We start from the raw sequence: 24,715 nt of genomic DNA on the forward strand, positions 1-24,715 counted from the left end.
TGGGTTTGTCAGTATGTGAGCGTGTCGCCGGACACGTCAGTGAGCGGAGGTTGTGTGCGTGGGAGGGGAGGGGAGTGTGTGCGTGTCAGGACATCAGAGTGAGGGAACGACTGTGGGGGGGGGCGGTGACTGGTTTGCCCCTGAGTGTGTGTGTCAGTATATGGGAGTGGCTAAAGGAGCCCATGTGGGCGGTGGGGGTGTGGTGGTCTTTGAAACCAAGGGAGTGTGTGTGTGCGTGCGCATTGCTCCCCTGCCTTTTGTACTTCCTCCCAGTCACTTGGGCCAGAATGAGAGTGTCACCTTTCCTACATTCCCACCTCCCTCTGTCCCCACTCCAACAGTCCCCCCACAGGGACTCGCCCCCCGTCTCTCATGTTTTTTTTTTTTTTTTTTTTTTTTTTTCTGGGGCTGAGAGGATGACTGTGTCAGCAAGAGCCCGGGCCCCTTGTTAGACCAACGGAGACACTGGCGCCGGGGTTCAACAGAGTAATGAAACACTAGTCCCCGCCCCGTGCTGTGTGTAGTGGATGTGTCTGAGGACATCCACCAGGGAGCATCTCTGGAGGACCGTCATCGCCATCCGGCAAACCTGGGCACTGGACGTGCTCGGCCCGGGCGCGTCCCTCCCTTTCCTTGACCTCTGTCATTTCCCCAGGGAAGAGATGAGCCCCGTCAGCAGGCCTTTCGCTCTTTTCTCCTCTCCCTGCCCACACCCCCAACCCCAGCGGAAGGACCTCTGCCCCCTGGGATGCCGTCCCAGTGCGTGTGTGACCTAGACCTCTGGGCAAGCATACGGGCCCATCCCTTCCACGGACCCGGGATGCCCAGGCAGAGTACGAAGCACCGATGGGAACCCCGTGAGCTCAGGCACCCCACTGGCCCCTTTCCGTGGAGAGAAGCGTGCGCGATCATACGGACACCACCGCACATAAACACAGCAGACATCGTATTACTAGTTTTCAGTATTTTTCCAAGGAGGCCTCCGTCGGCCCTGCGTTTCACCCCGGCACCAGACTTCGGGTATTCCCCGTGCTGAGGAACCGGGCTGACCATACGGCTCCATCTGAAGGTTCTGACTGGTTCCGGTCAAGTGCGATGCTTCTGCGTCTTCATCCCAACGTCTTGAAGCTCCCTGGGAGGGACACATACACTGAGACACACGGGCACACGGGCACACGGGCACACAGGAGGAGGCCCGTGTGTAACCTCTGTGGGCCATACGTAAGGTTGCTTGAGGGTTTCAAGGCCCTCCCGGGCAAGGGTGGTCATCCTCCCCCGGCCCCCCGCCGACCCGGACTGCGATCGCCCTCCATTTCCTCCACCCACGTAGTAAACGTATCTGTGCACGCTGGCCAGTGTTCTCGGGGTGATTGTGGTGGGCACAGAACACTGCCCCCAGAGAGGAAGGGGACAACCGTGCTGATGAACACAGAAAAGTGACGGGGTGACGCGTGAGGCTTTACACCACGGTACCCAGGCACCTGTGCCACGGGTGGTGGGAGGCCCGTAGGTGGGCACAAGGGTGAGGTGGTGGCTAGTCGACCTGCGGGCAGGAGTCCAGGGCCAGGGAATGGCACTTCCCACAAGGGCAGCTGCCGAGCCGACGCTGCTTCTCCAGCTCTGCTCATTGATGCTGCCTGGCCCCGCCTACCTCAAGCTTCCCCAGGCAGAACCAGTTCGACACCGCCCTCCTGCAGTCTCCCTGTCTCACGGCGAGGCCCTTCTGACCTGGGGCCACCGCCTCTGAGTGTTCCCCAGAGCCTCCGTCTCTGCATTTGTGGAGCCCAGCTCCCACGGAGCCGCACGGAGCATTTTCAGCGCCCACGCCCTGGGCGTCTCACCTGCCCTCCTCTCAGTTCCCTCTGCTGGGGCCTTCTTCCTCACGTAGTACTGCAGGGGATTGGGCCACAGGTCGTCCATGATGATCTGGCAGGGGAAACGGGGCAGGGCTCAGATGCACATCCCAGTCCGCTGGGGAGCACAGCCAGGTTCATGAGCGCGGTTTGTCACAGGGACCCACCTCAGCTATCCTGCTGGACCCGGCAAAGCTGTGGTCAGAGAACCAGTTGAAGAAGTTAAGGCCGCTGTTGTGGTGTCTGCGCCTATAGGCCTCCCGTTCATAATTCCGGTGCCACTGGATGGGAGTGGAATGAGACGGCTCGTACCCTGCAGGAAGAAGGGTCCGTGCGAAGGCGCTGGATAATGCATCATGCTCAGCCCCGCCGCCTCCACCCGCTGCCGCCCATCCACGCAGAGGCCCCTTACCAGCAGCCCTGAGGACATACTCCTTCTCAACGACTTCGTTGCGGAAGTAGGAGTTCTCGCGAAAGAAGAGCAGGATCTTGCGGCCATCACGGGGAGACTCGAGTTCCCCCACCTGCCGGGCGGCAAAGTGAGGGAGAGGGCTGAATTCTCTGTCCAGCGGACCCTTCCCGTCCTGGCTGTGGGGAGGAGTCACTTCTGTTACCCGCTCCTCTCCCATCCCCCTGGCCGGCCTCCCTCTCCCGGGCCAGACCTTCAAATCCGTCATGGAGCCAAGTATGCCTTTATCTCGGCCACTGATCATGCCTGACATCTGCGGGTGGTTCACAAACTGCTTTGGGTCAAGGGCTCTCTGAGGGCTGGAGATGAGAGTGCTAGAACAACAGAGCAAGCCTGGACGGCAGGTGGGCCCTGCATCCCCTCTCCTCCCACTGGGACCCACTCCCTCCTCACGGCCTTAGTCAAGGCCCCCTGGGCCTGCGCACGGCCTGTTGCAGTAGGTACTTAGGTAGCGCACGGCCGGGCACTAACACAGAAACAGCTGTGCATCCTCGGAGACCTCCCTCCCAGCCCACGCCACCCCTCTCTGGCCCATCCTCCTGGGCTGATGGCTAGGCAGAACTGGCTCATTCCCAGACAGCCTCCCTTGGTGCCTCCGGCTGACCAGAGTGGGCGTTCACACCCCCCTCGCCTGCTGCATTATTCCCAGGGGAGCCTGAGCTTTGAGTGGAGCTGTTTTGCGTGAGGCGGCCCCGGGGCTATGCCTAATTCGGACCCGGACTTCTGCTCCTACTCCGCCGGCGGAGCTTCAGGGCCTCCTGCGACATCAAGGGCAACCTGCAGGCCCCACCAGGGACCCCCGCCCGGAACCAGGAATTCAAGGCTGTCGTGATCACATGTCGAGGCATGAGCCAGGCCACCACAATGCGGGCCCCCTGCCACAGGAGTCTCCTGCACTAGCCCCGCCACCCTGGGGTCCCTCCAGGAAGGTATCAAGGATACAGCCTTGGCCCAGAAGCCAGGGATGCCCCGGATGAGGGCGCTTCGGTGGTCCAGGTGATGCCGTCGCCTCTGCCAGAACCTGAGCTTGAGCCGAGAGTAGGCCCTGCTGGCGTCCTTGTTCACGGGCTCCAGCTCTGACTGCAGGGCCCGGAGGGCCCGGAGGGCCTGGAGCGGGGACCGGGGCGGACCTGCCTGTGCCCCTCGCTGTTCTTCCCCTTCCTGCTTCTCCTGCAGCTCCTGGGCTGCTTCCTCCTTCTGGCTCTCCTCCCTGGCCTCTTCCCTCTTGTCCTCCTCCTCCGCCTCCGCCTCGGCCTCCACGTCCTCAGCCACGTGCTCTTCAAAATCCTCCTCTTTGGCCTCCTCAGCCTTAGCCCCTTCCTCCACAGAATCCCCCCCAGGCTCCTCTTCCTCCTTAAGTTGCTCATCCTCCTCCTCAGCCTCTTCCTCAACAGACTCTTCCTTGTCATCTTTCTCCCCTTCCTCCTTAACCTCCTCAGCCCCCCGCCCCTCCGCAGCCTCCTCCTCGTCTCCCTCCTCAGCCTCTTCAGGACATTCCACCACTTCATCCTCTGCGTCCTCCTTCCCCTCCTCCCGTTCCTCTCGACCCTCGTCCCCCTCGTCTGCCGCTGCCCCAAGGTCAGGCGCCGCCATTGCGCCCTCCACCAAGACCACCAATTCCGCCCCCAGGCGGGCCTCGCCTCCGGCCTGCCGGGCCTCGGCTTCCCGCACAGCCTCTGCCGCCACCGCCCCAGCCCCTACGGCCTGCAGCAGCCCCACTTCCCCCGTGGCACCCGGCTCCCGGATGGCGCCCGCCCCCTCACCGCACCCTTCCCGGACCAAGGTGGACCAGGATTCTGGGGCAGCCCCGTCTTCCCCGGACCCCGCCCCGCTCTCCATGTGGCCGTGGCCCTGAGCCCTGGCAGCGCTGGAGGGAAGGAGACGCACGCGAGAGCACGTGGCTCCCCACACAGCCCGGCAGCTAGTGCTCTGGCGCCCAGGAATGGCGGCGGACAGCCGCCTCCAGACAGCGGGTGTGAGCCCGGGGGACGCATGCGCACAAGGCCTTCGGGCAAGCGGGCGACGCCGCAGAGGCGGCAGAGGCACGCATGCGGCTTGGGCCACGTGAGCCCGCCCAAGCCACGCCCAGGATGATGGTCGTGCCCCGGGGCCAACCACTGACACCAGGCCGGGCAGGGCCTCCTCTGGCCCCACCCCTCACCCCCACAGGAGCCAGCCAGGGAGCCCAGCGGTACACCTGCTACGGTGTGGCCTCGGTCTCCAGAGTGGCCTCGGGGGTCCTTGCGCCCCCCCCCCCAGGCCACCAACACCCCCATCCCGTGCCCGTCTTCACCACGCTCTCCGCCCGGTGTTTGAAGCTTGTCAAGGAGAAACGGTCCCTTGCCCTTCCCCAACACGGTCCTCGAAGACAGAAGACACCGTATGCACCCCCGGGAACCCTGGTCAGGCGTGCCGGGAAATCGTCAGCCCAGGCATCGCAGAATAGTGCCATTCCAGGAGACAGAGGCCCCGAAGCTGTCTGCGTCTTTGGAGGATGGGGGTTGGGAAGGGCGGCCGCAGCTCCCCCTAGTCCCTGTCCTGGGCTGCTCAGTACAAGCAGGACGGAGAGTGCTCCATCCATCCGTCCGCCTGTCCTTTCCTCATGCTCTCCGCTCCGTCTTCCCCTCTCTCGCTCTTTGTATTCAGGGGCTCTTTCTCTGCCCTATCCCTGCCCACAGGGTCTCTGGAAGATCCAGGCTTCAGCAAGAAAGATGCAGAAGCCTCTCTGAGCAGCTCTTCTCCCAGGAAGTAAAAGCCCTCGGCCCCTCTGCGACTTGCCGCCGGTCACGTGACCAGCAATAGGGACCCAGGCTGGGTGCCCCCCCAGACACTCAAACATTCACACACAGTCAAAGCACACGCCTCCGCATACGCACGCGACCCCAGCACAGGCATACACATACGGCCCCACCCCCAAAGAAACCATACACACGTGTGCCCAGGAAAACTCACACTCACGCTCTCACACACACACACACACCCAACCACATCCACGGCCTCTGGCACACAGGCATACACCATTGACCCCCACACATCTGAGCATGCGCGCGCGCATACACACACACACACACACACAGACACAGACGCACCCCTGAGGATACAGAAACGTGTAAGTAAAACACATACTCTGAGGCTTACAGGCACACACGTAGCCACGTAAGAGCGCGTGCACAAGTGCGCGCTCTTATGCAAGCACACGAAACACACTAGCCACACGCGCACACGCACACAAACACACACAACACACTGAGGCATGCAACCCTGCGCCACCTAACATCACAGCTAGGCTCGCAAGCACACGCACCCTGAAACGACACGCAGAAGGTCTCCGGCACAGGCAGACACAGTTGAACCTGCCCTGAAGAAAAAAAATACACCTGTAGGCCTACTCCATCAAAACTCATCCACAGTCTGTGACACACAGGCATACACAACTGTCCCCCCACACACACACCCCTGAGGATACAGACACATGTGAGAAAAACACCTGATCTCGGTGATACAGGAATGCACACTCACAGCTCCGACACATGCGCACACACACACTCATGCTCATACAAACCCACACGTGCTCCCTGCACACATCCTGGTACTGGCACAGAGGCATGCACCCTTATCTCACTAATGTACACAAAAGGGCACGTGTGAACACACAACCACAACACACATGAAAACTCTCCAGCACAACTGTATGCAAACAAGCCCCGGGGAAGCATACACAGACACACACACAAGCGCACGCGCGCGTGTGCCTGCACGACCTCCAACAGCGATCACGCACTGCTGGTGACACCTACACACGCAGGTACGCACACAAACACACAATCACCCATGGGCCTGCAAGCACACAGACACGCAACGGACACTCGGGGGCCCGCAAGGATTATGCACCCAGGGCACTCGCGTACAAGGTCTCTGGCACACAGCCATATACACGTAGCCCTGCAGGATCACACACCCAGTCGTGCCTGAAAAAGCACACACACACACACACACAATACACACACGCGTCACCTCACACACAGCCAAGCAGATTTCTGCACGCAGGTACACACACACACACACACACGTGTTCTTAGAAGCACACAAACACGCACAACACACCCGGTCCCCTGCTCCGGCGCATGACCCTCGGTCGCACAAACACACAATCCTGCGCGTGTAAACCCACAATCGAACAAAAACGAAACAAACACCTACATACACGGGGTCCAGCACGGAGGCGTTCATGCTCACCACAAACTCACACATAGGTGCACGAGAAACTATACAATGCAACAGGCAAGCATAGGTGGCCGCACTCAGAGGCACATATGTGCACATGCCGACATGCACACGAAGCTTATATGAACACATCTGGGTCCTATGCGCGTGCAGTCACACGAGGCCTCGCTACACTCACCCATGGGTGTGCAAACACACGGACACAAGACACAAACACACACTGTCTCCAGGATGCAGGCATACACCCTTGTCACTCTCACACACACGGACACAGGAACACACATGCACAATGCCTAATCACACATGATGTCCTCCTGCACACATGTGAGCAAACTGGGCCACACATGTCCACACACACGTGCAGAAGGATAAACACACGGTCCCAAGCTCAGAGGAATACTCAGGTGGCACAAGGGTGCTTGATGTGCGCGCGTGCACGCATGCACGCGCGCACGCACACACACTCACAAACGTGCACGTGCGCACGCGCGCTCGCAGAAACGACGGATACGCACGCAGACAGGCCCAAACCCGCTCCCCCACACGCAGCACACTCACGACGTCACACAGCCCACAGCGCACACCTGCCTTCCCTGAGACATCCTTGGAACTGTCTCCTGCGGGTGGGTGGTGTTATCAGCGGGAGGGTCGTGAGTCCACAGGGACCACGAGTGAGCGCCACCACCTTGGTCCTCCCGGGACCCTTGGTTTTGCGCTGGACCTGACCAGGCGCATGCGCGGGATCACATCACAGCCATGCAGGGCACACATCCAGGAGCAAGGGAGCTGGGCAAAGCTCTCCAAGCGAAGTGAATGTCGGGGTACGAGGAGCCACGGGGCCAATAGGGCCCTGCTTGGGCGGGAGCCTCCCCTGCCTGTGCCCCCTGCTCTAAAGAGCAAGGCTTCGCCAAGTGAGGTCTGCCTTTTCCCATCCTCCCCCCAGACCCTGCCTAGGAAGTGCGGGGGTCTCTCCGCAGGCCAAGCCCTGCCGCGCCCTGCCCCCATGCTACACATCACCCCCACACGTGGACTCCCACAGGATGGGGGTTGGAGGATCCCACCGGCCCGATTTCCTCCTTGCCATTTCCTGTGCCCCCGATATAAACTGACACACCGACACAAAGTGCCTCGTAACTTGCTTATGGCCCTCTCCCTGTCCCTGCAGGTATGTGCAGGATACACTCCAGACCTGCCCCTGGTGATCCTTTTCCTCGTCGCTGTCCCCCGCAGGCAGAGCAACACGCGGACGAGCCCATCCATGTCTCACAACGGTGGAGGCCTCCTCCACTTCTTCTTCGTGGTCAAACTCAGATGCTCTGCGATGTCCGTTTCCACAGAGCTGCCATGCCCCGACACATACACACAGGCAGACAGACAGACAGACAGACACACGCACGCACACGAAAATACACACAGAAATGTTAGCTCTTTGTGAAACTGTATGATGCCAAGGATAGCCAAGGCGGTGTTGAGAGCATGCCTCGTCCTTGTGGGATCCCTCTTCCTCCTCAGCGAGGGCTTCACGACCCATCCCCCAGATGGCCTAGTACCATCCCCAAGGATGGCCTGATGGGAGGACATGTGGGAGGACATGTGGTTCTCAGGAACGTGGAGGGAAGTCAGGGAATCGTGGCACAGGAGGGGATGGGACAAGGGAGCCCCACTCCCAAAGACAGGCAGGCCGTCCCCAACTGAATGAGTGGCAGGAGGACCCAGAGAGAGGGGCCGACCGTCACGGGTGACAGTTCGGAGGAATGGGGTGGAGAAGCCTTGCTTCTCCTGATTGACCAGGAACATTCTGGCTAACAGCCTGGCAGGCCTGATCTCCCCCAGGTGGACATACCCGCTGCCCCGGGGGCTGTGCCCTGACTTCCCACAGGCTCCCTTCCCTCACTGCAACCCGCGCCCAGAGCAAGCTGGGGCCCCGGCTCTTCTGAGTCTCGGTTGCCCTGCCGCTAAGCTGACAGTCCCTGGCACCTTCCTTCCACATTCGAGACCCAGCCCTCCATGGCTCCTCACCGACAGGTCCTCCTGTCAGCTCATTCCCATGGGCTGCCTTCCTGCCTCGGGTAGTACTGCAAGGGATTGGGCCACAGGTCCTCGATGATGATCTGGCACGCCAAAATGGGCAGGTGAGCACGGGGCCCAGGCCCCGGTCCCCGGCAGCTGGGGCTCCAGCATCACCGCTGCTGACGAAGGCTGCAGGGACCCCACCTCGGCGATCCTGTAGACCCTGGGCACCTGGGGTCAGACGACCAGTTAAAGTTCAGGCTGCTGGTGTCCTGCCTGCAGCTGGCAGCTCCACGTTCATAATCCCAGAACCAGTGGGCTGCAGTGCCACGAGTCGCAGGACGAGAAAATTTAAGGGAGGCTCTCCATGGCCATGGACCCACGCCGTCCCTCCCTCTCAACCTCCATCCTTTCTCCCTCCTGTGCCGAATCCCACCCCTGCCCCGAGTACCCTGCGTTCCCCCCTACGCGCTCCCAGTTCCCACCTGTCCGGCGGCCCTCCGCCAGCTCCCTTGAAGCTCAAGCCCACTCCTGCCGGCAACGCTAAGGTGATACTCCTTAACGATCATTTTGATCTGGAAGTAAGGGCTGCTCCCAGAGGAAAGCATCAACCAGCAGCGGTATGTGGGACGGCCCAGTTCCCCCACCTGCCCCGCCAAAGAAAGAGGAGGGGGAGGGGAAACGTGTCCTCTCGGTGTCCTGACTGAGTGCCTGGCCATGACTCGGAACAACTTTACCACGCGCCCTCCTGCTCAAACCCCGCTGCCAACGCACCTCCGCCAGCCTAGGTCTCCAGGGCCAACCTCTAAATTGGTCAGGTAGCTGAGCATGTCTGTGTCCTGGCCGCCCGTCACGGCTGGTGTCTGGGTGGTGATTCAGGATCTGCCTTGGGTCGAGGAGCCTCGATGTCAGGGGCTCCGGAAAGAGAACCAGGATGGACCCAGCCCTTCCCGTCTGAGAGCAGGGGACCGAAACAGCAGGCACCGCCACCGCTTCCAACCTCCTTGGAAAGCGCTTGCCCTTTCATCCCACCCGTGCTCTACACTGGGGCATCGCTGGGCTTCGAGGACCAACAGGGCTGAGGCTGACAGGGCCCAACATGGGAAGGCCAAGGGCCTGCCTGCACTCCCTTCCTATGGCCCTCTGGCCTGTGCCCGGGGCCTGCTGTACCAGGGGGCAGTCACCACTTTGGAGGTCTGGATGTGCTGGGTCCCTGGATGATGGCCCTCCTTCCAGCCAGGTGAGAGCTCCGCTTCCGATTCATCCTGCGCTTGGGCCGCAAGTAGGCCCTGGAGGCTTGGGCATCCAGAGAGCGGAGCGCTTCCTGAACCACCTCCAGCGCGGCAAGTGCGGCCCCGGCTGGGTCGGGCCACGGCACTGGCTCTGCCTGCGGCAGCTCCTGGAGCCTCTCGTCCTGCTCTGCTTGCGCCGCCTCCTCGTCTTCCACCGACGCCACCCCCACCACCAGGGCCCACGCGTTCCCCGCTGCAGCCTCCTCTGTGTCCGGCTGGGCCTCAGCTTCCCGCACAGCCTCTGCCGCCATCCCCACAGCCTCTAGGGCCAGAAGCGCCCCCCGCGTGCCCACCGGAGCCCGGGATCCCTGAGGAGCCCCCGCCTCCTCACCGCCCCCTTCCAGGGCAAAGGCGGTCCGGGATCCTGGGGCAGCCCCGCCTTCTCCGGACCTCGCCTAGATCTCCATGGGCGGTGGCCCTGAGCCCAGGCAGCTGCGGAGGGAAGGAGATGGCCGCGAGACGGGCAGGTTGAGCTCTGCGGCCCAGGAGGTGGGCGGGTAGCAGCCACGTCTCAGAGTGTGCGGGCCTGGGGCACACACGCGCACAGGGCCTCGGTGCGGGAGGTGTCGGGGGCAGCGGCGGCGGAGGCGCGCATGCGGCCTGGGCTGGATGCCGCCTCCGAGCCATGCCCAGGATGCTGGGTGGCCCCTGGATCTAACCAGTGACAGGGCGGTGGGCGTGGCCACCACCAGCCTTGTCCCTTGCCCACGCAGGAGCCAGCCAGGGAGCCGGCCAGGGTTCCTCCTTCAGGGGGGGCCTGCGGCCCTCACCCCCAAACGTTTTCTTCGGAGACACCGCCCAGGCCATTCCCGCAAGTCCCCTGGCATCACAGACACACCCTACCCTCCCTCATCCGTTCTCCTGGGACCACTCGGCCGGCACCAGAGAACTGAAATCCAGCGGCTGAATCCACTGTCTGCCCGCTGCTCGGAGGCCTCACCCGCCCCTTCTCAGCCGACCTGGGGCAAAGCCCTGGAGTCATCAGCTGGTGCTCCACCGCTGCCACATCACTGTCCACGTGGCTTTCCCCCTTGACCCGCCCAGTGGTGGAGGGAGCCAGGTGGCCGCCGCTAAGACGCTGGATGCAGGGACCATCTCCCTCCCCCACCCTACCAACCCCCAGGTCCCACCTTTCCTTAAAACAGAGGAACCGCACACAAAGCAATGTCCCCGGAGTTAGTTAGCACTGAGCCACGGTCCGTGGCCGCCCTGGTGTACGGATCTACTACCCCAGCCCCAGTGAGGTCCGTGGTTGCGACTCGGTGGCATGCCACTGGGCCAGACCTCTAGCCCGAAGGGCAATTCTGGGTATTCTTCCGTCCAAGCCACCAGTAGGACTCGCTCCCACTGTACTTTCCTCTGCCCGACCCTTTCCCCTGTTCTGTCAGTGTCTCTTCTCCTCTTTGCTTTCTCTTCCGTCGCCTGACTTTCATGCGAGGTCTCTCTGTGTCTTCCTTCCAACTCTGCTCCAAGTTCTCCCTTAGTCTGGGTCCGTCGCTGAGTGGAGTGCCAGTACCAGCCGGGGAGGGGATGGCCAGGCGAGCATTAACAGCACGCACGAGTGCCCTTTCTGTGGTACTCACCAGGTCCTTCCAGTCCGAACCACACCCTGTGCAGGTCCAGGCCGGGGGGGTGGGGGGTCATGGGGCCGATAGGACACATGCTGCCGGAGGTGTGAGGAAGTTCCCATGGGCGATGGCAAGGCTGGCAGCGTTGGGGTTGCATCATGGGAGGGCCTCATTTAAAAAGAATGGGTGGGGGTGTCCTGGGGGATTTGGACCGTAAAGAAGCAGGGGGAACTCCCTTGCGGTTACGTGCAGGGTGCTTGGTGGGTGCGAGCGTCTCTATTAAAAGTCTACTGGTCGGGGCAAACAGGGACGCCTGCAGGGAGAGAAATGCATGGCCGCCTGTGGGGAGGAGACAAATTTTCTGAGACTGTCCCTGAAACGGTCCCGGCATCGGAGTGACTGGCGCAATCCAAACTGACCTAGCACGTGCAACCGTACCCACAACACTAGAGGAGGCTCCTGAGGCCATGCTGCACTACAAACAGCCCAGCCTTGGAGATGGGGAAGGCTGGGGTGGTGACACGGAGAGGGGGGAAGAGAGGGAGACCGGGAAGAGAGGGAGAGACGCGGAGAAGGCTAGGAAGAGGCGGGTGAGTGAGGGGGAATGGGAGGGATGCACCGGAGGGAAGAGAGGGACACGGGCAGGAGGGAGAGTACTGTAGTAGCAGGGGTGGGAGGGGCAGAGAGGGAGGGAGTGAGGAAGGGCAGAGACAGGGAGGCAGGGCCTTGATTGGCCCCAGCCGCATTCATACGTTGCAAGGCATACAGACCAAAAGGACACACTGCCTGTGAGGAAGGGACCACCCACATGTGCAGAAGCAAGACGTCCTCTGAGCAGAGCTCAATCCGGTGGTGTCAATGAGGTCAGCAATCATGTTTCCTGGAAACAAGAATCATACACCACAGGAGGAAGTAATGGAGGAATAGAGGGTGGAAACAGGCCGGGGGCACACGGGGGTACACAGAAACCTAGTACTGCAGTCATGGACATCAGTCTGCCCTGGTCAGTAAAGAGGCTTCGGAGCAATGGAGTAAGATGTGGACGACAGCAGAACGGGCAGCCTCTGAAAAGCTGCCCATGTCTATGCTACGTGCAGGACACTGAGCTTTCAGTCCCAAAGCCACAGAGCAGTTGAAAGTGGGAGGAGTGAGAAAGATGAGTGACCTCATGCCCTAAGCGAGGCCACAGAGATCCCTACCCCTCGCGGACGGGCAGTAGGTGCGGGGCTGTTCCTCAATTCCCAAGGATGCGTCGCCACGTACCTTACGGCCCGGGCAGCCAAGGACTTGTCGGGGCTCACCAAAGATCACAGATGCTGCGCCAGCCCCGTTGAAGGAGGAGAGGGTTCTGACGCCAAAATGGAAGAAACGGGGTCCAATTCACAGGCAGACCGCCTCAGAGATAGGAACTCATACAACCAACACAAGTCAGGCCAGCAACCCGGCAGCTGTCGCAAAGCAGAGACTCACCAGGGCCAAAGGCACTTACGGGGGCCCAACAACGGCATATCCGGGACGCCCACAGATGCGAGATCAGAGACGTGACGGCACAGGTAGAGCCACACCAAGGCACGCCAAGGCACGCTCCAGAAGACACAGAAACACAGGCAAAGAGCGGACCCCCCCTTTACCCAGACGAGTACACGAAGTTCCAGAGCGGCCAGGGACAGACGCACGTGCTCCAGGGCCTTGGAGGCAGAACGCCTGGCAGTTCTTCAGGCGGTCCTCTCCTATCAGACAGCACTCCGGGTTACAGAAGTTTTGTTCCCTTAGTGCCCAGGTTGCTGGGCATGCTTCTTCAGCGGAGGGAAGCGGTAGACCAGACACAGAGTGCTGGACCGCGGGGCAAACTTCACTGGGCAAGGGCACCAAGCTCCCGGGAAGGCTGCCGTGTTCCCATTCAGATGTAGGGTTTTGTTTTTGTTTTTTTTTGTTTTTTTTTAGCTCTTTCAGGGACCTTGAGAGTGATGCCCCTGCGGATTTGCTGTGAAGGTGCTGCCAGTCAGGGCTTTGATCATGCCCCTGTCCACCACGTCCACGGGGCGGATGGGCTGGCATCTCGAGACTCACTGCCTCAACTTGGGTCAGGGACTGATGTCTCATGGTTAGTGGCTTTGTTTCAGCTTGTGCTGCCAAAGTCAGCCCTGCAGAGGCGGCTGGACAGGACACCCTCATGCTCTCGTCTAGGTGGGAAAACGGAATTTGTCTTAGCGCGGATTTGTCTTAGAAGTCCTGGCTCCCTGTCTTCGGGTTGGGGACCCTGGCCCTGACTCCCTCGCCCCCCATGAACTCCTAACATCTGGGGCTCCCTGAACTCCAGAAGGATCCGCCCTCCACAGCCTCACCTTCTCTCTGGGCCGGGCCAGGCCGGGCTGGGGGCAGGGGGCGGGCCATGCTTCAACACCAGCCCAGTGCCCAGAGCCAGGTGGGAGATGCCTAGGAGTGGGGGACCCTGTTCCTTCCTCCCCCCTAGGCTTCACATCCTCGGCAACAGCCTACCAAACGCCACAAGCGTAGAGGAATACGCGGCAGCCCCCGAAATGGCCCAGGCAGAGGACCCCTTAAGGCCATGCTCTACAACGGGAGTTGTCCCGCTCCCGCTGCTCAGCGAAGGTCCAGCACCTATGACAGTTTCAGCGGACCAGCACAAGCAGAGCCAGGTGCCAGCGTGCGGGTGCCCGTCGAGGATGCCCCAGCATTTCCAGGTCAAGAGTCCAAGACGACCGGTCTCCCCTACACTCTCAGAGAGACGAGCCTTCCCTCCTGGAGCCTCAGGCACCTCCACCCACCCCGGAAGGGGCAAGGCTAAGTCATAGAGATCATCAACTGCACAGCCTGACACCGAACAGGCAATTTGCGCTGCACACTGAAAGGGACCAGAAGCACCCATGAGTTTGACTGCCAGACCCTCCTGGCTGAGGCTCGTGACGGGTACTCTGTACACGCCAGGTCTTTCCACGGACCTTCACACAGAAGGCTAAGCCCTCAGACGACGGACAGTGCCCTATGCTTTCGGAAGCCCCCTGTGCGCACACAAGATGTCAGCCAGGGGCGCATGCTCCCTGAGGTGATGGTGAGGACTAGGTGTCGCTCTTGGTGGCATTTCCCTTTTGGGGTCTTCACCGGATGGAGGGCATTGGGCTGATGCCTTAAGCCCGTGGAGAGAGAGGCATATCAGCCTCAGAGTCAGCACGGGACAGACACTGCACGGGACGGGTGGCTGTACTGGTCCGTGCGTTCAGCAATCCTCCCACCCCTCGCCCTCTCCTCTGTTTACCGTCTGGGGGACCCCAACCCAAGGCCCTAGGGAAGCAGGGAACGGGGGATCCTGGGGCAGCATGGGTTTGTCAGTATGTGAGCGTGTCGCCGGACACGTCACTGAGCGGAGGTTGTGTGCGTGGGAGGGGAGGGGAGTGTGTGCGTGTCAGGACATCAGAGTGAGGGAACGACTGTGGGGGGGGGCGGTGACTGGTTTGCCCCTGAGTGTGTGTGTCAGTATATGGGAGTGGCTAAAGGAGCCCATGTGGGCGGTGGGGGTGTGGTGGTCTTTGAAACCAAGGGAGTGTGTGTGTGCGTGCGCATTGCTCCCCTGCCTTTTGTACTTCCTCCCAGTCACTTGGGCCAGAATGAGAGTGTCACCTTTCCTACATTCCCACCTCCCTCTGTCCCCACTCCAACAGTCCCCCCACAGGGACTCGCCCCCCGTCTCTCATGTTTTGTTTTTTTTTTTTTTTTTTTTTTTCTGGGGCTGAGAGGATGACTGTGTCAGCAAGAGCCCGGGCCCCTTGTTAGACCAACGGAGACACTGGCGCCGGGGTTCAACAGAGTAATGAAACACTAGTCCCCGCCCCATGCTGTGTGTAGTGGATGTGTCTGAGGACATCCACCAGGGAGCATCTCTGGAGGACCGTCATCGCCATCCGGCAAACCTGGGCACTGGACGTGCTCGGCCCGGGCGCGTCCCTCCCTTTCCTTGACCTCTGTCATTTCCCCAGGGAAGAGATGAGCCCCGTCAGCAGGCCTTTCGCTCTTTTCTCCTCTCCCTGCCCACACCCCCAACCCCAGCGGAAGGACCTCTGCCCCCTGGGATGCCGTCCCAGTGCGTGTGTGACCTAGACCTCTGGGCAAGCATACGGGCCCATCCCTTCCACGGACCCGGGATGCCCAGGCAGAGTACGAAGCACCGATGGGAACCCCGTGAGCTCAGGCACCCCACTGGCCCCTTTCCGTGGAGAGAAGCGTGCGCGATCATACGGACACCACCGCACATAAACACAGCAGACATCGTATTACTAGTTTTCAGTATTTTTCCAAGGAGGCCTCCGTCGGCCCTGCGTTTCACCCCGGCACCAGACTTCGGGTATTCCCCGTGCTGAGGAACCGGGCTGACCATACGGCTCCATCTGAAGGTTCTGACTGGTTCCGGTCAAGTGCGATGCTTCTGCGTCTTCATCCCAACGTCTTGAAGCTCCCTGGGAGGGACACATACACTGAGACACACGGGCACACGGGCACACGGGCACACAGGAGGAGGCCCGTGTGTAACCTCTGTGGGCCATACGTAAGGTTGCTTGAGGGTTTCAAGGCCCTCCCGGGCAAGGGTGGTCATCCTCCCCCAGCCCCCCGCCGACCCGGACTGCGATCGCCCTCCATTTCCTCCACCCACGTAGTAAACGTATCTGTGCACGCTGGCCAGTGTTCTCGGGGTGATTGTGGTGGGCACAGAACACTGCCCCCAGAGAGGAAGGGGACAACCGTGCTGATGAACACAGAAAAGTGACGGGGTGACGCGTGAGGCTTTACACCACGGTACCCAGGCACCTGTGCCACGGGTGGTGGGAGGCCCGTAGGTGGGCACAAGGGTGAGGTGGTGGCTAGTCGACCTGCGGGCAGGAGTCCAGGGCCAGGGAATGGCACTTCCCACAAGGGCAGCTGCCGAGCCGACGCTGCTTCTCCAGCTCTGCTCATTGATGCTGCCTGGCCCCGCCTACCTCAAGCTTCCCCAGGCAGAACCAGTTCGACACCGCCCTCCTGCAGTCTCCCTGTCTCACGGCGAGGCCCTTCTGACCTGGGGCCACCGCCTCTGAGTGTTCCCCAGAGCCTCCGTCTCTGCATTTGTGGAGCCCAGCTCCCACGGAGCCGCACGGAGCATTTTCAGCGCCCACGCCCTGGGCGTCTCACCTGCCCTCCTCTCAGTTCCCTCTGCTGGGGCCTTCTTCCTCACGTAGTACTGCAGGGGATTGGGCCACAGGTCGTCCATGATGATCTGGCAGGGGAAACGGGGCAGGGCTCAGATGCACATCCCAGTCCGCTGGGGAGCACAGCCAGGTTCATGAGCGCGGTTTGTCACAGGGACCCACCTCAGCTATCCTGCTGGACCCGGCAAAGCTGTGGTCAGAGAACCAGTTGAAGAAGTTAAGGCCGCTGTTGTGGTGTCTGCGCCTATAGGCCTCCCGTTCATAATCCCGGTGCCACTGGATGGGAGTGGAATGAGACGGCTCGTACCCTGCAGGAAGAAGGGTCCGTGCGAAGGCGCTGGATAATGCATCATGCTCAGCCCCGCCGCCTCCACCCGCTGCCGCCCATCCACGCAGAGGCCCCTTACCAGCAGCCCTGAGGACATACTCCTTCTCAACGACTTCGTTGCGGAAGTAGGAGTTCTCGCGAAAGAAGAGCAGGATCTTGCGGCCATCACGGGGAGACTCGAGTTCCCCCACCTGCCGGGCAGCAAAGTGAGGGAGAGGGCTGAATTCTCTGTCCAGCGGACCCTTCCCGTCCTGGCTTTGGGGAGGAGTCACTTCTGTTACCCGCTCCTCTCCCATCCCCCTGGCCGGCCTCCCTCTCCCGGGCCAGACCTTCAAATCCGTCATGGAGCCAAGTATGCCTTTATCTCGGCCACTGATCATGCCTGACATCTGCGGGTGGTTCACAAACTGCTTTGGGTCAAGGGCTCTCTGAGGGCTGGAGATGAGAGTGCTAGAACAACAGAGCAAGCCTGGACGGCAGGTGGGCCCTGCATCCCCTCTCCTCCCACTGGGACCCACTCCCTCCTCACGGCCTTAGTCAAGGCCCCCTGGGCCTGCGCACGGCCTGTTGCAGTAGGTACTTAGGTAGCCCACGGCCGGGCACTAACACAGAAACAGCTGTGCATCCTCGGAGACCTCCCTCCCAGCCCACGCCACCCCTCTCTGGCCCATCCTCCTGGGCTGATGGCTAGGCAGAACTGGCTCATTCCCAGACAGCCTCCCTTGGTGCCTCCGGCTGACCAGAGTGGGCGTTCACACCCCCCTCGCCTGCTGCATTATTCCCAGGGGAGCCTGAGCTTTGAGTGGAGCTGTTTTGCGTGAGGCGGCCCCGGGGCTATGCCTAATTCGGACCCGGACTTCTGCTCCTACTCCGCCGGCGGAGCTTCAGGGCCTCCTGCGACATCAAGGGCAACCTGCAGGCCCCACCAGGGACCCCCGCCCGGAACCAGGAATTCAAGGCTGTCGTGATCACATGTCGAGGCATGAGCCAGGCCACCACAATGCGGGCCCCCTGCCACAGGAGTCTCCTGCACTAGCCCCGCCACCCTGGGGTCCCTCCAGGAAGGTATCAAGGATACAGCCTTGGCCCAGAAGCCAGGGATGCCCCGGATGAGGGCGCTTCGGTGGTCCAGGTGATGCCGTCGCCTCTGCCAGAACCTGAGCTTGAGCCGAGAGTAGGCCCTGCTGGCGTCCTTGTTCACGGGCTCCAGCTCTGACTGCAGGGCCCGGAGGGCCCGGAGGGCCTGGAGCGGGGACCGGGGCGGACCTGCCTGTGCCCCTCGCTGTTCTTCCCCTTCCTGCTTCTCCTGCAGCTCCTGGGCTGCTTCCTCCTTCTGGCTCTCCTCCCTGGCCTCTTCCCTCTTGTCCTCCTCCTCCGCCTCCGCCTCGGCCTCCACGTCCTCAGCCACGTGCTCTTCAAAATCCTCCTCTTTGGCCTCCTCAGCCTTAGCCCCTTCCTCCACAGAATCCCCCCCAGGCTCCTCTTCCTCCTTAAGTTGCTCATCCTCCTCCTCAGCCTCTTCCTCAACAGACTCTTCCTTGTCATCTTTCTCCCCTTCCTCCTTAACCTCCTCAGCCCCCCGCCCCTCCGCAGCCTCCTCCTCGTCTCCCTCCTCAGCCTCTTCAGGACATTCCACCACTTCATCCTCTGCGTCCTCCTTCCCCTCCTCCCGTTCCTCTCGACCCTCGTCCCCCTCGTCTGCCGCTGCCCCAAGGTCAGGCGCCGCCATTGCGCCCTCCACCAAGACCACCAATTCCGCCCCCAGGCGGGCCTCGCCTCCGGCCTGCCGGGCCTCGGCTTCCCGCACAGCCTCTGCCGCCACCGCCCCAGCCCCTACGGCCTGCAGCAGCCCCACTTCCCCCGTGGCACCCGGCTCCCGGATGGCGCCCGCCCCCTCACCGCACCCTTCCCGGACCAAGGTGGACCAGGATTCTGGGGCAGCCCCGTCTTCCCCGGACCCCGCCCCGCTCTCCATGTGGCCGTGGCCCTGAGCCCTGGCAGCGCTGGAGGGAAGGAGACGCACGCGAGAGCACGTGGCTCCCCACACAGCCCGGCAGCTAGTGCTCTGGCGCCCAGGAATGGCGGCGGACAGCCGCCTCCAGACAGCGGGTGTGAGCCCGGGGGACGCATGCGCACAAGGCCTTCGGGCAAGCGGGCGACGCCGCAGAGGCGGCAGAGGCACGCATGCGGCTTGGGCCACGTGAGCCCGCCCAAGCCACGCCCAGGATGATGGTCGTGCCCCGGGGCCAACCACTGACACCAGGCCGGGCAGGGCCTCCTCTGGCCCCACCCCTCACCCCCACAGGAGCCAGCCAGGGAGCCCAGCGGTACACCTGCTACGGTGTGGCCTCGGTCTCCAGAGTAGCCTCGGGGGTCCTTGCGCCCCCCCCAGGCCACCAACACCCCCATCCCGTGCCCGCCTTCACCACGCTCTCCGCCCGGTGTTTGAAGCTTGTCAAGGAGAAACGGTCCCTCGCCCTTCCCCAACACGGTCCTCGAAGACAGAAGACACCGTATGCACCCCCGGGAACCCTGGTCAGGTGTGCCGGGAAATCGTCAGCCCAGGCATCGCAGAATAGTGCCATTCCAGGAGACAGAGGCCCCGAAGCTGTCTGCGTCTTTGGAGGATGGGGGTTGGGAAGGGCGGCCGCAGCTCCCCCTAGTCCCTGTCCTGGGCTGCTCAGTACAAGCAGGACGGAGAGTGCTCCATCCATCCGTCCGCCTGTCCTTTCCTCATGCTCTCCGCTCCGTCTTCCCCTCTCTCTCTCTTTGTATTCAGGGGCTCTTTCTCTGCCCTCTCCCTGCCCACAGGGTCTCTGGAAGATCCAGGCTTCAGCAAGAAAGATGCAGAAGCCTCTCTGAGCAGCTCTTCTCCCAGGAAGTAAAAGCCCTCGGCCCCTCTGCGACTTGCCGCCGGTCACGTGACCAGCAATAGGGACCCAGGCTGGGTGCCCCCCCAGACACTCAAACATTCACACACAGTCAAAGCACACGCCTCCGCATACGCACGCGACCCCAGCACAGGCATACACATACGGCCCCACCCCCAAAGAAACCATACACACGTGTGCCCAGGAAAACTCACACTCACGCTCTCACACACACACACACACCCAACCACATCCACGGCCTCTGGCACACAGGCATACACCATTGACCCCCACACATCTGAGCATGCGCGCGCGCATACACACACACACACACACACAGACACAGACGCACCCCTGAGGATACAGAAACGTGTAAGTAAAACACATACTCTGAGGCTTACAGGCACACACGTAGCCACGTAAGAGCGCGTGCACAAGTGCGCGCTCTTATGCAAGCACACGAAACACACTAGCCACACGCGCACACGCACACGCACACAAACACACACAACACACTGAGGCATGCAACCCTGCGCCACCTAACATCACAGCTAGGCTCGCAAGCACACGCACCCTGAAACGACACGCAGAAGGTCTCCGGCACAGGCAGACACAGTTGAACCTGCCCTGAAGAAAAAAAATACACCTGTAGGCCTACTCCATCAAAACTCATCCACAGTCTGTGACACACAGGCATACACAACTGTCCCCCCACACACACACCCCTGAGGATACAGACACATGTGAGAAAAACACATGATCTCGGTGATACAGGAATGCACACTCACAGCTCCGACACATGCGCACACACACACTCATGCTCATACAAACCCACACGTGCTCCCTGCACACATCCTGGTACTGGCACAGAGGCATGCCCCTTATCTCACCAATGTACACAAAAGGGCACGTGTGAACACACAACCACAACACACATGAAAACTCTCCAGCACAATTGTATGCAAACAAGCCCCAGAGCAGCATACACAGACACACACACAAGCGCACGCGCGCGTGTGCCTGCACGACCTCCAACAGCGATCACGCACTGCTGGTGACACCTACACACGCAGGTACGCACACAAACACACAATCACCCATGGGCCTGAAAGCACACAGACACGCAACGGACACTCGGGGGCACGCAAGGATTATGCACCCAGAGCACTCGCGTACATGGTCTCTGGCACACAGCCATATACACGTAGCCCTGCAGGATCACACACCCAGCCGTGCCTGAAAAAGCACACACACACACACACAATACACACACGCGTCACCTCACACACAGCCAAGCAGATTTCTGCACGCAGGTACACACACACACACACACACGTGTGCTTAGAAGCACACAAACACGCACAACACACCCGGTCCCCTGCTCCGGCGCATGACCCTCGGTCGCACAAACACACAATCCTGCGCGTGTAAACCCACAATCGAACAAAAACGAAACAAACACCTACATACACGGGGTCCAGCACGGAGGCGTTCATGCTCACCACAAACTCACACATAGGTGCACGAGAAACTATACAATGCAACAGGCAAGCATAGGTGGCCGCACTCAGAGGCACATATGTGCACATGCCGACATGCACACGAAGCTTATATGAACACATCTGGGTCCTATGCGCGTGCAGTCACACGAGGCCTCGCTACACTCACCCATGGGTGTGCAAACACACGGACACAAGACACAAACACACACTGTCTCCAGGATGCAGGCATACACCCTTGTCACTCTCACACACACGGACACAGGAACACACATGCACAACGCCTAATCACACATGATGTCCTCCTGCACACATGTGAGCAAACTGGGCCACACATGTCCACACACACGTGCAGAAGGATAAACACACGGTCCCAAGCTCAGAGGAATACTCAGGTGGCACAAGGGTGCTTGATGTGCGCGCGTGCACGCATGCACGCGCGCACGCACACACACTCACAAACGTGCACGTGCGCACGCGCGCTCGCAGAAACGACGGATACGCACGCAGACAGGCCCAAACCCGCTCCCCCACACGCAGCACACTCACGACGTCACACAGCCCACAGCGCACACCTGCCTTCCCTGAGACATCCTTGGAACTGTCTCCTGCGGGTGGGTGGTGTTATCAGCGGGAGGGTCGTGAGTCCACAGGGACCACGAGTGAGCGCCACCACCTTGGTCCTCCCGGGACCCTTGGTTTTGCGCTGGACCTGACCAGGCGCATGCGCGGGATCACATCACAGCCATGCAGGGCACACATCCAGGAGCAAGGGAGCTGGGCAAAGCTCTCCAAGCGAAGTGAATGTCGGGGTACGAGGAGCCACGGGGCCAATAGGGCCCTGCTTGGGCGGGAGCCTCCCCTGCCTGTGCCCCCTGCTCTAAAGAGCAAGGCTTCGCCAAGTGAGGTCTGCCTTTTCCCATCCTCCCCCCAGACCCTGCCTAGGAAGTGCGGGGGTCTCTCCGCAGGCCAAGCCCTGCCGCGCCCTGTCCCCATGCTACACATCACCCCCACACGTGGACTCCCACAGGATGGGGGTTGGAGGATCCCACCGGCCCGATTTCCTCCTTGCCATTTCCTGTGCCCCCGATATAAACTGACACACCGACACAAAGTGCCTCGTAACTTGCTTATGGCCCTCTCCCTGTCCCTGCAGGTATGTGCAGGATACACTCCAGACCTGCCCCTGGTGATCCTTTTCCTCGTCGCTGTCCCCCGCAGGCAGAGCAACACGCGGACGAGCCCATCCATGTCTCACAACGGTGGAGGCCTCCTCCACTTCTTCTTCGTGGTCAAACTCAGATGCTCTGCGATGTCCGTTTCCACAGAGCTGCCATGCCCCGACACATACACACAGGCAGACAGACAGACAGACAGACACACGCACGCACACGAAAATACACACAGAAATGTTAGCTCTTTGTGAAACTGTATGATGCCAAGGATAGCCAAGGCGGTGTTGAGAGCATGCCTCGTCCTTGTGGGATCCCTCTTCCTCCTCAGCGAGGGCTTCACGACCCATCCCCCAGATGGCCTAGTACCATCCCCAAGGATGGCCTGATGGGAGGACATGTGGGAGGACATGTGGTTCTCAGGAACGTGGAGGGAAGTCAGGGAATCGTGGCACAGGAGGGGATGGGACAAGGGAGCCCCACTCCCAAAGACAGGCAGGCCGTCCCCAACTGAATGAGTGGCAGGAGGACCCAGAGAGAGGGGCCGACCATCACGGGTGACAGTTCGGAGGAATGGGGTGGAGAAGCCTTGCTTCTCCTGATTGACCAGGAACATTCTGGCTAACAGCCTGGCAGGCCTGATCTCCCCCAGGTGGACATACCCGCTGCCCCGGGGGCTGTGCCCTGACTTCCCACAGGCTCCCTTCCCTCACTGCAACCCGCGCCCAGAGCAAGCTGGGGCCCCGGCTCTTCTGAGCCTCGGTTGCCCTGCCGCTAAGCTGACAGTCCCTGGCACCTTCCTTCCACATTCAAGACCCAGCCCTCCATGGCTCCTCACCGACAGGTCCTCCTGTCAGCTCATTCCCATGGGCTGCCTTCCTGCCTCGGGTAGTACTGCAAGGGATTGGGCCACAGGTCCTCGATGATGATCTGGCACGCCAAAATGGGCAGGTGAGCACGGGGCCCAGGCCCCGGTCCCCGGCAGCCGGGGCTCCAGCATCACCGCTGCTGACGAAGGCTGCAGGGACCCCACCTCGGCGATCCTGTAGACCCTGGGCACCTGGGGTCAGACGACCAGTTAAAGTTCAGGCTGCTGGTGTCCTGCCTGCAGCTGGCAGCTCCACGTTCATAATCCCAGAACCAGTGGGCTGCAGTGCCACGAGTCGCAGGACGAGAAAATTTAAGGGAGGCTCTCCATGGCCATGGACCCACGCCGTCCCTCCCTCTCAACCTCCATCCTTTCTCCCTCCTGTGCCGAATCCCACCCCTGCCCCGAGTACCCTGCGTTCCCCCCTACGCGCTCCCAATTCCCACCTGTCCGGCGGCCCTCCGCCAGCTCCCTTGAAGCTCAAGCCCACTCCTGCCGGCAACGCTAAGGTGATACTCCTTAACGATCATTTTGATCTGGAAGTAAGGGCTGCTCCCAGAGGAAAGCATCAACCAGCAGCGGTATTTGGGACGGCCCAGTTCCCCCACCTGCCCCGCCAAAGAAAGAGGAGGGGGAGGGGAAACGTGTCCTCTCGGTGTCCTGACTGAGTGCCTGGCCATGACTCGGAACAACTTTACCACGCGCCCTCCTGCTCAAACCCCGCTGCCAACGCACCTCCGCCAGCCTAGGTCTCCAGGGCCAACCTCTAAATTGGTCAGGTAGCTGAGCATGTCTGTGTCCTGGCCGCCCGTCACGGCTGGTGTCTGGGGGGTGATTCAGGATCTGCCTTGGGTCGAGGAGCCTCGATGTCAGGGGCTCCGGAAAGAGAACCAGGATGGACCCAGCCCTTCCCGTCTGAGAGCAGGGGACCGAAACAGCAGGCACCGCCACCGCTTCCAACCTCCTTGGAAAGCGCTTGCCCTTTCATCCCACCCATGCTCTACACTGGGGCATCGCTGGGCTTCGAGGACCAACAGGGCTGAGGCTGACAGGGCCCAACATGGGAAGGCCAAGGGCCTGCCTGCACTCCCTTCCTATGGCCCTCTGGCCTGTGCCCGGGGCCTGCTGTACCAGGGGGCAGTCACCACTTTGGAGGTCTGGATGTGCTGGGTCCCTGGATGATGGCCCTCCTTCCAGCCAGGTGAGAGCTCCGCTTCCGATTCATCCTGCGCTTGGGCCGCAAGTAGGCCCTGGAGGCTTGGGCATCCAGAGAGCGGAGCGCTTCCTGAACCACCTCCAGCGCGGCAAGTGCGGCCCCGGCTGGGTCGGGCCACGGCACTGGCTCTGCCTGCGGCAGCTCCTGG

The sequence above is a fragment of the Martes martes genome (assembly GCF_963455335.1).
Source record: "Martes martes genome assembly, chromosome: Y".
Classification (NCBI taxonomy): Eukaryota; Metazoa; Chordata; class Mammalia; order Carnivora; family Mustelidae; genus Martes; species Martes martes.